Source organism: Mastomys coucha, unplaced genomic scaffold (assembly GCF_008632895.1).
Source record: "Mastomys coucha isolate ucsf_1 unplaced genomic scaffold, UCSF_Mcou_1 pScaffold3, whole genome shotgun sequence".
Taxonomy (NCBI): domain Eukaryota; kingdom Metazoa; phylum Chordata; class Mammalia; order Rodentia; family Muridae; genus Mastomys; species Mastomys coucha.
Genome location: NW_022196909.1, coordinates 46,420,923 through 46,433,261, shown reverse-complemented (window position 1 = coordinate 46,433,261; position 12,339 = coordinate 46,420,923). Strand labels below are relative to the sequence as shown.

The window sequence follows — 12,339 nt, the reverse complement described above, 5'->3', positions numbered from 1 at the left end:
CCCCCCCCCGCCAGGCCGATTTCCCACCCCGGCATTGGTTTCTTGTTTCCAGGATCTTCAGGGGCTTCACCGTTCCTGGATTGCCTGACCTTCCTCCTTCCTTCTTCCTGTCAATATTTCTAAGTCTTCTGAGGCTCCAGTTTTAAAAACCTCTTTCCCCAGCGTTCACCGCCATTTAGCATCTTTAAGTTTCTCTTTTCCTTTCTTAGTTTCTTGAGACAAGATCTCTGGCTGGCCAGGAACTCACTATGTAGATGAGACTGGCCTTGAACTCACAGATCTGCCGACCTCTGCCTTTTAAGTGCTGGGATCAAAGATGAGCGGCACCACAGCTGGCTTTTATCCCTCTCCTAATGTCCCAGCCTCCAACTGTTCTGACAAAGTTAGAAGCAAAACCCTCCATGGAAGCTAATGGAATCGTCTTACATTGGCTTGCCCCATGTAAGCCATTGCACGATGTTCATCTTCCTAGTGACCGTGTTTTGTAACTGGTTCTCAAAGGCTCAGCTGGTAATTGCTAACCCAGGGACTGGGTTTCCTTCCCTGTGAAAAACACCTAGTTATGTCTAATTTACCCTTCTCCACCCAGCAGATCAGCCTGAGCAGTCCTCTGGTGCTATAGCAATGATCCCAGATTGCAATTAGACGGGCTGGGGTCAATCGACGCTCCCTGGGTTGTTCTGAATGCCTTCGGGCTTCTGTGGTAGTGAGACACCGGGGGAGGTGGCTTTCCGCTCCTCCTCTGCTCTCTGTGTGTGTGTGTGTGTGTGTGTGTGAGTGAGTGAGCGCACACACGCGCGCATGTGTTAGAGGGATACAGAATGTTCCTGATTCTTGTGGATTTTTTTTTCTAGTCATCATTGTTTTTCCTAGTTGTCTTTCAGACATTGCCAAATTTGATCTTTGGTAATGCTGAGAGTGGCAGGCAATGCTTTAGCTGTAGATGGCTGGGGCCCTGGGCAGCGCACTCCACCAGGGCCACCAAAACCAGGCAGGAGTTTCTGAGTGTCCAGCCCCCTCTACTGGAGACTGAATCTCGGGACTTGTACATGACAGACAAACACTCTGCTACTGAGTGCTTGTTTTTAAGATATTTATTGGGGGGGGGGGGCAGGGGAGATGACTCAGCAGTTAAGAGCATGAGCTGCTACTCTTTCAGAGGACTTGTGATGGTATGAATAGGCTTGGTCCAGGGAGTGGCCCTATTAGGAGGTGTGGTCTTGTTAGAGTGGGTGTGTCACAGTGGGCGTGGCTTAAGACCCTCATCCTAGCTGCCTGGAAGCCCGTCTTCCACTAGCAGCCTTGAGATGAAGATGTAGAACTCTCAGCTCCTCCTGCACCATGCTTACCTGGATGCTGCCATGTTTCTGCTCTGATGATAATGGACTGGACCTCTGAACCTGTAAGCCAGTCCCAATGAAATGTCTTTTATAAGAATTGCATTGATCATGGTGTCTATTCACAGCAGTAAAACCCTATCTAAGACAGGAGACAAGTTCAATTCCCAGCCCCCATGGCAGGTGACTCCCAACGGCCAGCAACTCCAGTTCCTGGGTCCCCCGAACTCACATACACACACCTACACATAGATACACACATAAGTTAATGAAACTAAACCTTAAAAAGGAACTGGCTCAGCGGGTAAGAGCACTGACTGCTCTTCCGAAGGTCCTGAGTTCAAATCTCAGCAACCACATGGTGGCTCACAACCACCTGTAATGAGATATCTGATGCCCTCTTCTGGTGCGTCTGAAGACAGCTACAGTGAATTATGTCGGAGCGAGCGGGGCCGGATCGAGGGGGGGGGCCCCGGCAGAGGTCCTGAGTTCAATTCCCAGCAAACACACACATGATGGCTCATGGCCATCTGCACAGCTACAGTGTACTCATACACATAAAATAAATTAAAAAAAAGGAACTCATTCACGTGTGTGTGTGTGCATGTGTGTGTGTGTCTGGAAGTAGAGGGGATGTTTCAGAGCCTCATATGCATGTGATCTCTACAGCACAAGGTCTGTTCCCCACTGAGTCATGGCACAAAAGCCAGGAAAAAATTCACCGTGTGAGCCGGGCGGAGGTGGTGCATGCCTTTAATCCCAGCACTTGGGAAGCAGAGGCAGGCGGATTTCTGAGTTCGAGGCCAGAGTGAGTTCCAGGACAGCCAGGGCTACAAAGAGAAACCCTGTCTCCAAAGGAAAAAATAAAAAAAAAGACTAACCGTGTGGTCCAGTCCACTCTTCTGCAAAACGAGGCAACAAAGGCCTACTTACCGGAGATAGGGGGACGCCATAAAGAGAGTACAGCCCTGGAGACGACAGCCATTAGTTAAGTTCGAGAAGGGTCTCTCCAGCTCTCTGCAGCTTTAGCTATGTATCCAGTCTAAGGTCAGCCTGGGCTACAGGAGACCCTGTCTCAAACAAAAGTTCCGGAAGAGCATAGCATCCTGACACGGCCCCGGGGCACTGAGAAGCTAGGGAAATGTGGATTTAAAGACCACAGGAATATCCAAAACGACTTGTTACCCATAAGAGGCAAATAGGTGTCCTAGGAAAAAGACCGAAGCAGAAGAGGGCCCGTGTCCTTTTGAGCCTCGCGAGGGAGAATTTCTGAGTGAAACATGGAAACTCCGTGGGCGAGGGAAGCAAGTGAGTCATGTGTAATAGTAACAAAAAACAAGATGCACACTAGCGCCTGGATGCGGCTAGCAACCCAGCGGATAACCGCCCACAGGGCCCCTTCAACTATCTAATTAGCCTAATTACTGCCTAGCTTCTTTTGACCTTCCTTGCCCCTTGGATTCTCATTATTTCTTGTGTAAATAATACAGTGCGGTGTTCCCAAACAAAAACCCACGGATAACTGGGAGGGGAGAAGCCACAGGTTGGAGAACGATTATCACACTCGCTTGTGAGTTAAGATGCTTCCTGCCTCGCTTTAATTCCAGAACAGGGGCAGAGAGGCAGGTGGCTCTCCGTGAGCCAGCCAGAGATACGCAATGGGATGGGATAGCTTCTCTAAATAAATAAATAAATAAGAAAGGAAGGAAGAAAGAAAGAAAGAAAGAAAGAAAGAAAGAAAGAAAGAAAGAAACCTCTTTGCTGGGTGGACGCTGTGACCCAGGCCTGAAGCCCAGCACTCGGGAGGCAGAGGCAAGAGGATCAGAAGTTCAAGGCTGCTGTCAGCTACCTAGTGAGTTTGAGGTGTCCCAGATTTCTTAGGACCCTATTTTTTTCCTTTGGTTCTTTTGTTATTGCTGCTGCTTCTGTTTTTTTCTTTTTGTTTAAAATGCTACCTCACTTTTCAGAATCTCATCCCTGGGAAGACTGTGGGGAGAGGGTGTGGAAGAGGAAGGAGGCTGCCTGCCTAGCCTCCGGGGCTGCAGCTGCTGCTGCCTCCCATTGGCCTGCGGCTCTCACACCATCCCTCTGCACTCCACAGGACAAAGGGCGGGGCGGGCGCAGAGAGGGACCAGGAAGAGCTTTACCCTGCCTGGGTGGGGAGGGAGTATTCACCTGAGGAGAGAGCCCTGGTAATCTATCTATCTTTGGCCGCTTGAGATAGAAGGCTAACCACCTCCTCTCCCACTGCGGTCCAGAGCACACATCTGGCCCCCGGCAGGCGGTCCCTGCAGACAGCTCTCTGCAGTGCTTCACCTTTATTCTTGGTGACCTGCTCTCTGGAGGAAGAGGTTCAGGGAAGCCAAAATAATGAGACTCTAGGGAGAGCCAAGCCGCTGAGCAAAGTCGTAAACAACCTGAGAACCAAACCCTTTTTCTATGTACATTTCTTCTTTTCCCCTGTTCTTTTTTTTCTTTTTTAAGATTTATTTTATTGTTATATGTAAGTACACTGTACCTATCTTTAGACACACCAGAAGAGTGTGTCAGATCTCATTAAAGATGGTTGTGAGCCACCATGTGGTTGCTAGGATTTGAACTCAGGACCTTCAGAAGAGCAGTCAGCACTCTTAACCACTGAGCCATCTCTCCAGCCCACCTACCCCCACCCCCCTGCTTCTGTTTTTGTTTGTTTGTTTGTTTGAATTTGAGACAGGGTTCCCTCTACATAGCTCTGGCTGTCCTGGAACTCACTATGACCAGGCTGGCCTCAAACTTAAGAGATATACATCTGCTTCCTAGTACTGGGATTAAAGGAGTACCCCCACCCTCTGTAGCTATCATGTTTTTAAGTCTCTTCCTATCTTTTTAAAATTCAGGTCTGACTATATAGCTCTGGTTGGCCTGGAATTCTCTGTGTAAACCAGGCTGGCCCTAAAAACAGAGATCCACTTGCTTCACTGTACTGGCTGGTTTTGTGTGTCAACTTGACACAGGCTGGAGTTATCACAGAGAAGGGAGCTTCAGTTGGTGAAGTGCTTCCATGAGATCCAGCTGTGGGGCATTTTCTCAATTAGTGATCAAGGGGGTAGGGCCCCTTGTGGGTGGTGCCATCCCCGGGCTGGAAGTCTTGGGTTCTATAAGAGAGCAAGCTGAGCAAGCCAGAGGGAGCAAGCCAATAAGAAACATCACTCCATGGCCTCTGTGTCAGCTCCTGCTTCCTGACCCGCTGGAGTTCCAGTCCTGACTTCCTCTGGTGATCAACAGCAGTGTGGAAGTGTAAGCTGAATCAACACTTTCCTCCCCAACTTGCTTCTTGGTCTTGATGTTTATGCAGGAATAGAAACCCTGACTAAGACATTCACCCTCACTGTGCTGGGTTTACAGGTGTGTGCCACCACAGCCAGCCTTCGATTAATCTTCTACCCACCATAAAAAGATGGGAGTTGTGAACTGGCACAGTGGCGCTTGACATTAATCCCAGCACTACGGAGGTAGTGGGTCTGAGGCTAGCCTGGTCTATACATAGACTTCCAGGACAGAGAGGTCCAGGGTTATACATAGAGAGGCCCTGTCTCAAAACCAAAACCAATACCACCACCACCAGGAAACTACTCCATAATCATTACATTTATGTGTAGGTGTGTGCTGGAGTGTGTGGCCCCATGTATGCGGGGGACCAGAGAACACTGGGTGCTCTGTTCTATAGTTCTCTACCTTATTCCCTTGAGCTGAGGCCTCTCACTGAACCCAGAGTGCACTGTTGCCTGCCAGGCTTGCAGACCTGAGGGCTCTTGATGTGCTGTCCCCATACTCGGAGGTCACACAGCACACGTGGCCACACTAGGCTTTTACGTAAGAGGGGGAAATGACCTCGTGCTTTGGAAAGCACGTGCCCCTACCCACTGTGCCATCTTCCCCCCCAACCCCCATTACCCATCCCTAATTAAAGTCACCAGACAAACCCACCACCTCTGGAGCGGCAGTGGCAGGCGGCTGTGAGCAGCCAGATGTGGGTGCTGGGAACATAACTCAGGTCCTCTGCATAAGCAGCAAACGCTCTTAACAGCTGAGTCATCCCCCCCAGGGCCCTTCATTCTTTTTACCTTAAGAAAATTATATTTACCATTCGTGTTTGTATATGGGCAAGTGTGTCCCAGGACCCATTGTGGGATTTGGCGGGATCTCTCCTTCCACCATATTGGGTGTGGGGTTGAATATGGGTTGCTAGGCTTGGCAGCGAGTCCCCTCTATTGGCTGAGCCATTTCCAGGGGTCTCACTGCGGCCCAATCTGGCTTGGACCTCGATTTACACATAGGATGATCTTGATGATCTTGAACTTCTTGACCAGCAAGCGATGGGCTCACACGAGATCTAGACTTCAAACCCACTGCCTGGTGTATGCCAGGCAGACGCCCCACCAACAAACTCCACCACACCCCCGGTTTTATGTTTCTGTTTTTATTTCCACATGGATGGCTTGGCACTCCCCAACAGTACCGTGCCCCATCCACAGAGACTGCTGTTACCCCAGGAGTCAGCCCCCTGGACATCAGGCTAAGTGTTTTCCTTTAATTACGAGTTTTCAAAACTCTGTTTGAATCCTCACAGAAGCTGCCCCACTCCTTCTTGCAATGTGGGATGAAGAGGGCGAGGAAGTCGTGGGTCTCCGTCACAGGCGCCAACCAAAAATCCTGATAAGGGCTTAATGTCTTCTCACCTCCTGGGAGCTGCTGGCCGGCCGGCCGGATGTCCAGCTTCTCAGGAGTTGGAAGGCTGAGATCCAACACATCCCTCCTTGAATTCCTTTGGTGGTCTTTCTTTTAGAAATGAAAACTACTAGGGGTGACCACCCCCATCCCACCCCGCCCTGCCCCAGGGGTCTTTTCCAAGCAAGGGCCGAGTGGCCTAAAAACAAAAGGAAGCAAACTCCAGGGGATGCTCCTACAGGGAGACTAGACAGAGAAAAGACACTGAGAAGCTGAGCGCAGCTCTGGGACCAGAGGGAAGGAAGGGTTAAAGCCATCAACTGCTAGGGTGTTCTTAGCGAGAGCTGCTCCATGAGACCCACCCAAACTGGTGCAGATCTTCCAGCCGGCATCTTGGTACCCTCCCAAGCCCAGGTTGATTAGTGCTGGTTGAAGCTGGTTAAATGTAATACCTCTCCTGGGCCCAGGCACTCACTGGATGGCATTCTAACCAGTGTGACAGCTTGAAGGGTTTGTTTAACTTGACTGAAAGCTGCGGAGGGTTCAGTCCCCGGTCACTTGGCAGCACGTTTCTGGGCCTGTTGTGAGACAGTGCATCCTGGTGATGGGAGCATTTGCTGCGGAGCTTCTCTCAGCAGGCAGGAGGCAGAGAAAAAGAGGGTGCTGGGGCTCTGCCAACTTCCTCCCTTTACTTTATAGGGGCAGGGGGTAGCCCATGGGATGGGCAGTGCAACCCACATCTAGTGGGGCATCTGGATCTACCCTTACAGACAGGCATCTGGATCTACCCTCACAGACACATTCATAGGCCTCACTAATCTCCTGGGTGGTTTTTTTTTTTCTTTCTTTTTTTTTCCCGAGATAGGGTTTCTCTGTGTAGCCCTGGCTGTCCTGGAACTCATTCTGTAGACCAGGCTGGCCTCAAACTCAGAGATCCGCCTGCCTCTGCCTCCCAAGTGCAGGGATTAAAGGTGTGTACCACCACTGCCTGGTGTCCCAGGTGGTTTTTAAATTCACTTATTTGATTTATTTACATATTTATTCTGTGGTTTGGACCCAGGACCTCTTGTTACTCAGTAGACAAGCCCTCTACCATTGAACTACCTTTCCCAGCTCTCTGTGGTCTTTGTGTATTATTTATTCATTTATTTATTTGAGTCAGGGTCTCTCTGTGTAGTTCTGGCTGTCCAGGAACTCGATGTATAGACCAGGTTGGCCTTGAACTCACAAAGATCTGCCTGGCTCTGCCCCCTGAGCACTGGGATCAAACACATGTCCCACCACTGTCCAGTTCTAAATCCAGTCAAGTTAACAATGAAGATTATCCAACAAAACAGTATGGTTTCTCAGCTTCAAGATCAGCTCCAGCTACACAGAGAAGGCCAACCTGAAGGAAGCAAGCTGACCACTGCCTCCTTTCCAAAATCAGCCTCAGGACTTCAAAGTCATCCTCAGCTACATATCGACCTCAAGGCCAGCCTGGGCTACATTTGAAAAGGCCTCCTCCCCGAGAAATATTTGAGAGAGACAGGAGGGGGGGAGGGGGAAGAGAGAGAGAGAGAGAGAGAGAGAGAGAGAGAGAGAGAGAGAGAGAGAGAAAGAGAAAGAGAGAGAGAGAGACACGTTTATGGGTTAGCCTAAGGAAGCATGAAACAGAGACGGCAGGAACTGTGACCTCTTGGCCACACAGGTCAGCTAGGTAGGGGCCCAGGGAGGGACCTGGAGAGTTTCCTAAGTGAGAAGGCACTGGAGAAAGGCAGCCAGGGCCACACAGAGAAACCCTGTCTCAACATCCTCCTCAAAAGCGGGGAGGGGAGTTGATGTGTAAGCTTTAGACCCTTGGGAGCCGAATCAAAACAAACATTTGACAAAGCCCAAAGTTAAAGACACTGGGAGCCTTGTGGCCAGCCTGCCTGCTCCAGCGGCTCCTTGCAGTTTTGCCTGAGGTCAGACCTGCTTTGCCTGAGACTTGCGAACCATGAAACTGAACCATGAAACTGGGAGTACTGAAACAAAGATGTCTCCACTCCACATGGCTGACTTGCTCTGAGAACTGTCAGGCTTTAGACCCGGGACAGGGGGACTGAGGTGCACATTTTACAAACCAAGCAGACCTGGCCTCCAGGTTCTCCCAGCATCCTTCAGTCCCTATCTGGCAAACCCTGCCCTCAACCCTCCTTTCCAGCCCAGGGACTGGGCTGCCCTTCCCCCAGGGGCTCTTTGCTATATCCAGACATTTTGGTTTCTCCCTCCTCCTCCTCCTCCTCCTCCTCCTCCTCCTCCTCCTCCTCCTCCTCGTCCTCCTCCACTTTCTCTTTCCTCTCCCCTTTATTTTCTTCCCTTTGGCAACTTCCCTGACCTCCTCCTAGGGATTAGTGAACTTGCCTGCCTGAGACAGCTTCCCAATACACCTGTGTGTGTGTGTGTGTGTGTGTGTGTGTGTGTGTATGTTTTAGTCTGGCTTGAACTGAGACTTATTTTTCCGGCGTAGAGAAATAACTTATCAAGAACTAGCCTGGATCCTTTTCTAGGACCCTCTGAGAACCAAGTAAGGTAACTCACAGCTGACCCTGGCCACCCTCAGGGAGGGAGGACCAAGCTGAAATCAACAGGGGAAAAAACGCTTAGGACACTCCAGAACTGAGCATCCTCAGGGGGCCAAGCAGAGCAGCCAACCTCTGCTCCTTCAGGTTCCCCGTATGACTTGGGGCCTGGGGGGCTGGTATCTGGGACTTTGAAAAGGCTGAACAATAAAGCTCGGGTCAGGAGTGACAGTTACAGGCTGGAGAGATGGCTCAGCGGTTAGAGCACTGACTGCTCTTCCAGAGGTCCTGAGTTCAATTCCCAGCAACCACATGGTGGCTCACAACCATCTGTAATGGGATCTGACGCCCTCTTCTGGTGTGTCTGCAGACAGCTACAGTGTACTTTATACATAAAATAAATATTAAAAAAAAAAAAGTGACAGTTACATTTTACAGGTCAAGTAAATCTCAGAGCGAAAAACATTATTAAAAATTACTTGTATGGGGGATAGGGTAGGATTCGGGGTATGGTTGCATGTGAGAAAAGATGACAGTGCAGGGTGGAGCCGGGACAGGGGAATTGCTCAGAAGGATTCAGAAAATTCACAGACTGGAGACACCCGACCAGGAGAAAGCAGATAATTAACGGACAATGATTGGAAACCTCAGAACCATTTCAGATATAAAAAGGGGAAGTCGCATTTTAGGTGTTTCCAGTCCCTACTCCTCCAGTAGGAACCTATGCTATTTCCCATTGTTAAGACAAGATGGCAGCAGAGCTGGAGCTGCCCAAGCCTTTGTTTTTGTTTCCCTGAGACAGGGTTTCTCTGAGTAGCCTTCGATGTCCTGGAACTCACTCTGTAGACCAGGCTGGCCTCGAACTCAGAAATCCCCCTGCCTCTGCCTCCCGAGGGCGGGGATTAAAGGCATGCGCCACCACCGCCTGGAGCTGCCCATGTCATTAATCTCAGCACTTAGGAGGCAGACGCAGGGAAATTTAAGGCCAGCCTGGTCTACAGAGTGAGCTCCAGGACAGCCAGGGCTACACAGAGAAACCCTGTTTGGAAAAACCAAAGAAAGAAAGAAAGAAAGAAAGAAAGAAAGAAAGAAAGAAAGAAAAAGACAGAAGACAGAATGATAAAGAGGCCGAGCTACGGCTCAGTGGAGGAAGCTGAGCTTACTGTGTGTACAGCCTTGGGTTCAACTCAAACACCAAGCAAAACAGGCCCACAGACAAGCAGACAGTCTGGTAGAAAGTCAGACCAAACAAAGCCAGGAATGGATGGTAGCACACTCTTGCATCAGGAATTAAAGGCTAAAGGCCAGCCTTAACTTCATAGCAGGTTTGAAGCCAGCCTGGGCTACATGAACTTTTGTCTCAAAGAAAACACACACACACACACACACACACACACACACACACACACACACACACAAATAAAGGTCTGGAGAGATGGCTCATTGAGTAAGAGCACTGGCTGCTTTTGTAGAGGACCTGGGTTCAATTCCCAGACCCATATGGTGGTTCACAAGTTTCTGGAACTCCAGTATCAGGGGCTCTGATGATCCCTTCTGGTCTCCACAGGCATCAGACACCATGGAGTGCATAAGTATACATGCAGGCAAAACATCTACGCACATAAAATAAAAACTGGAAACTTAAAAAAAAAAAGTGGGTGACAGTTCATCTATAACCTTGGCCCTTCAGAGCTGACACAAGAGGTGTTTCAAGTTCTAGCTAGCCTGGTTGTGTGTGCAGCAGGCCCTGTCTCAACCGAATACCCCACACCAAATTAAAAAAAAAAAAATTCTGGTGCTGGACCGTTGGCTCTGTAGTTGGCACTGGCTGCTCTTCCAGAGGACCCAAATTCAATTCCCAGCACCCATGTGGTGGCTCACAACCATCTGTAATGGGATATGATGTCCTCTTTTGGTGTGGCTGAAAACAGCTACAGTGTATTCACATACATAAAAGAAATAATTTTTTTAAAAAAAAAAAACAACAACCTAGATCACCACAGTTCCCCCCACCCCTGGCTTGAGTAACCCTGATGCCATCTTAGCGTCATGGAGTCCAGAGCTGTCTGTGGGAGTGCTCCTGCTGGTCCTCAGTTCCCCTAACTCAACCCTAGACTTTTTTTTTTTTTTTCGTTTTTCAAGACAGGGTTTCTCTGTATAGCCCTGGCTGTTCTGGAACTCACTCTGTAGACCAGGCTAGCCTTGAACTCATAGATCTGCCTGCCTCTGCCTCCCAAGTGCTGGGATTAAAGGCGTGTGCTACCACTGCCCGGCAACCCTAGACTTTTGTAAATAATCCCTTCTATGACCTCCTGGTATACATACCTTACAGAAACTTGAATATATTTAAATCATTATAATTTTTAATATATATCTAAATCATAATATATTTAAAATATTAAATCTTACTGTGTGTGTGATGTGGCACACTCCTTTAATCCCAGCACTTGGAGGGAAGAGGCAGGTGGATCTCTGAGTTCTACAGTGTTTCAGGATATCCAGGAATACACAGAGAAACTCCATCTCGAAAAAGCAAAAAAAAAAAATAGATAAAAATTAAATCTTGTGCATAATAATTAGTGCCTGGCCATTATTCCTGTGGCTTATCTTATTTTGGGCCGTTATTATTAATCTGGAGCCTTAAGCATGCTAGAGTAAAGCTCCTTGATACTTGTTTGTTTACAAGTGGAGGTGGAGCTTAGTGCATAGACTCCCGTCAATCATCCCATTGCGGAAGCTGAGGAAGCAGGGTTTCAGCTCGAACTCCTAGACCGCTGTCAAGTGTGTCCATCCTGCATCCCAAAGCCTGCTCCTGTCCAAGCATAGCTACGAATGCAATGTAACACATTCGTAGATGAAGTCACTGGACAATGTCAAAACATTTGACTCCCTCGGTACACAGTGAGGGCTAGGCCAGGGTGGGCTTCAAGAGAGACTCTGATTCAGACACATACACACACACACACCACCTGTGCTTGAGAGTCATTGTGGCATACACCTTTTTAATCCCAGCACTTGGGAGGCAGAGACAGGTGGATTTCTGAGTTTGAGGCCAGCCTGGTCTACAGAGTGAGTTCCAGGACAGCCAGGGCTACACAGAGAAACTCTTGTCTTGAATAAAAAGTACAAACACCCACACCTACAAAGCAAGCCTGTATTGAGTGTAGGGGCTGGGATTGTGACTTCAGTGGTAGTTTTGCATGAAAGGAGGACCAACATTTGGTTACCACACAGCAAAATCAAAACAATATTAAAAGGTTGCTTCAAAAACCTGATGCTCTTGTTTAATCCCTAGAACCCAAATGAAGGTGAGAACTTGTCCTTCCTCTGTTCCCATACATATACCTACACAATAGTAATTTTATTAATTATTATTATCATTATTATTATTATTATTTGGCTTTTCCAGACAAGGTTTCTCTGTGTAGCCCTGGCTGTCCTGGAACTCACTCTATAGACCAGGCTGGCCTCGAACTCAGAAACCTGCCTGCCTCTGCCTCCCAAGTGCTGGGATTAAAGGTGTGCGCCCCCACTGCCTGGCATAATTTTATTTATTTACTTTTTTTGAGACAAGGTCTTTCTATGTAGCTCTGGCTGTCCTGGAACTCACTATGTGTAGACCAGGCTGGCCTCAAACCCTCAGAGATCCACCTGTTTTCTACCTCCCAAGTGCTGGGATTAAAGGTAGACATTACTTGCTTGGTTTATAAAGCAAAAGATTTTGGAACAGAGAATATGACAAGTCATTT

The 12,339-nt window shown here is 48.7% G+C and overlaps 1 long non-coding RNA gene across 1 annotated transcript; it reads right to left on the bottom strand.

Annotated features, from left to right (window-relative positions):
• Positions 1 to 5,778: 5,778 nt before the first annotated feature.
• Positions 5,779 to 11,055, bottom strand: LOC116074694. The gene is made up of 2 exons (XR_004112251.1): positions 11,000 to 11,055; positions 5,779 to 6,625 (listed from the first exon to the last, which is right to left on the bottom strand). It is a non-coding gene; the product is annotated as an uncharacterized LOC116074694 (long non-coding RNA).
• Between the last annotated feature and the right edge of the window lie 1,284 nt (positions 11,056 to 12,339).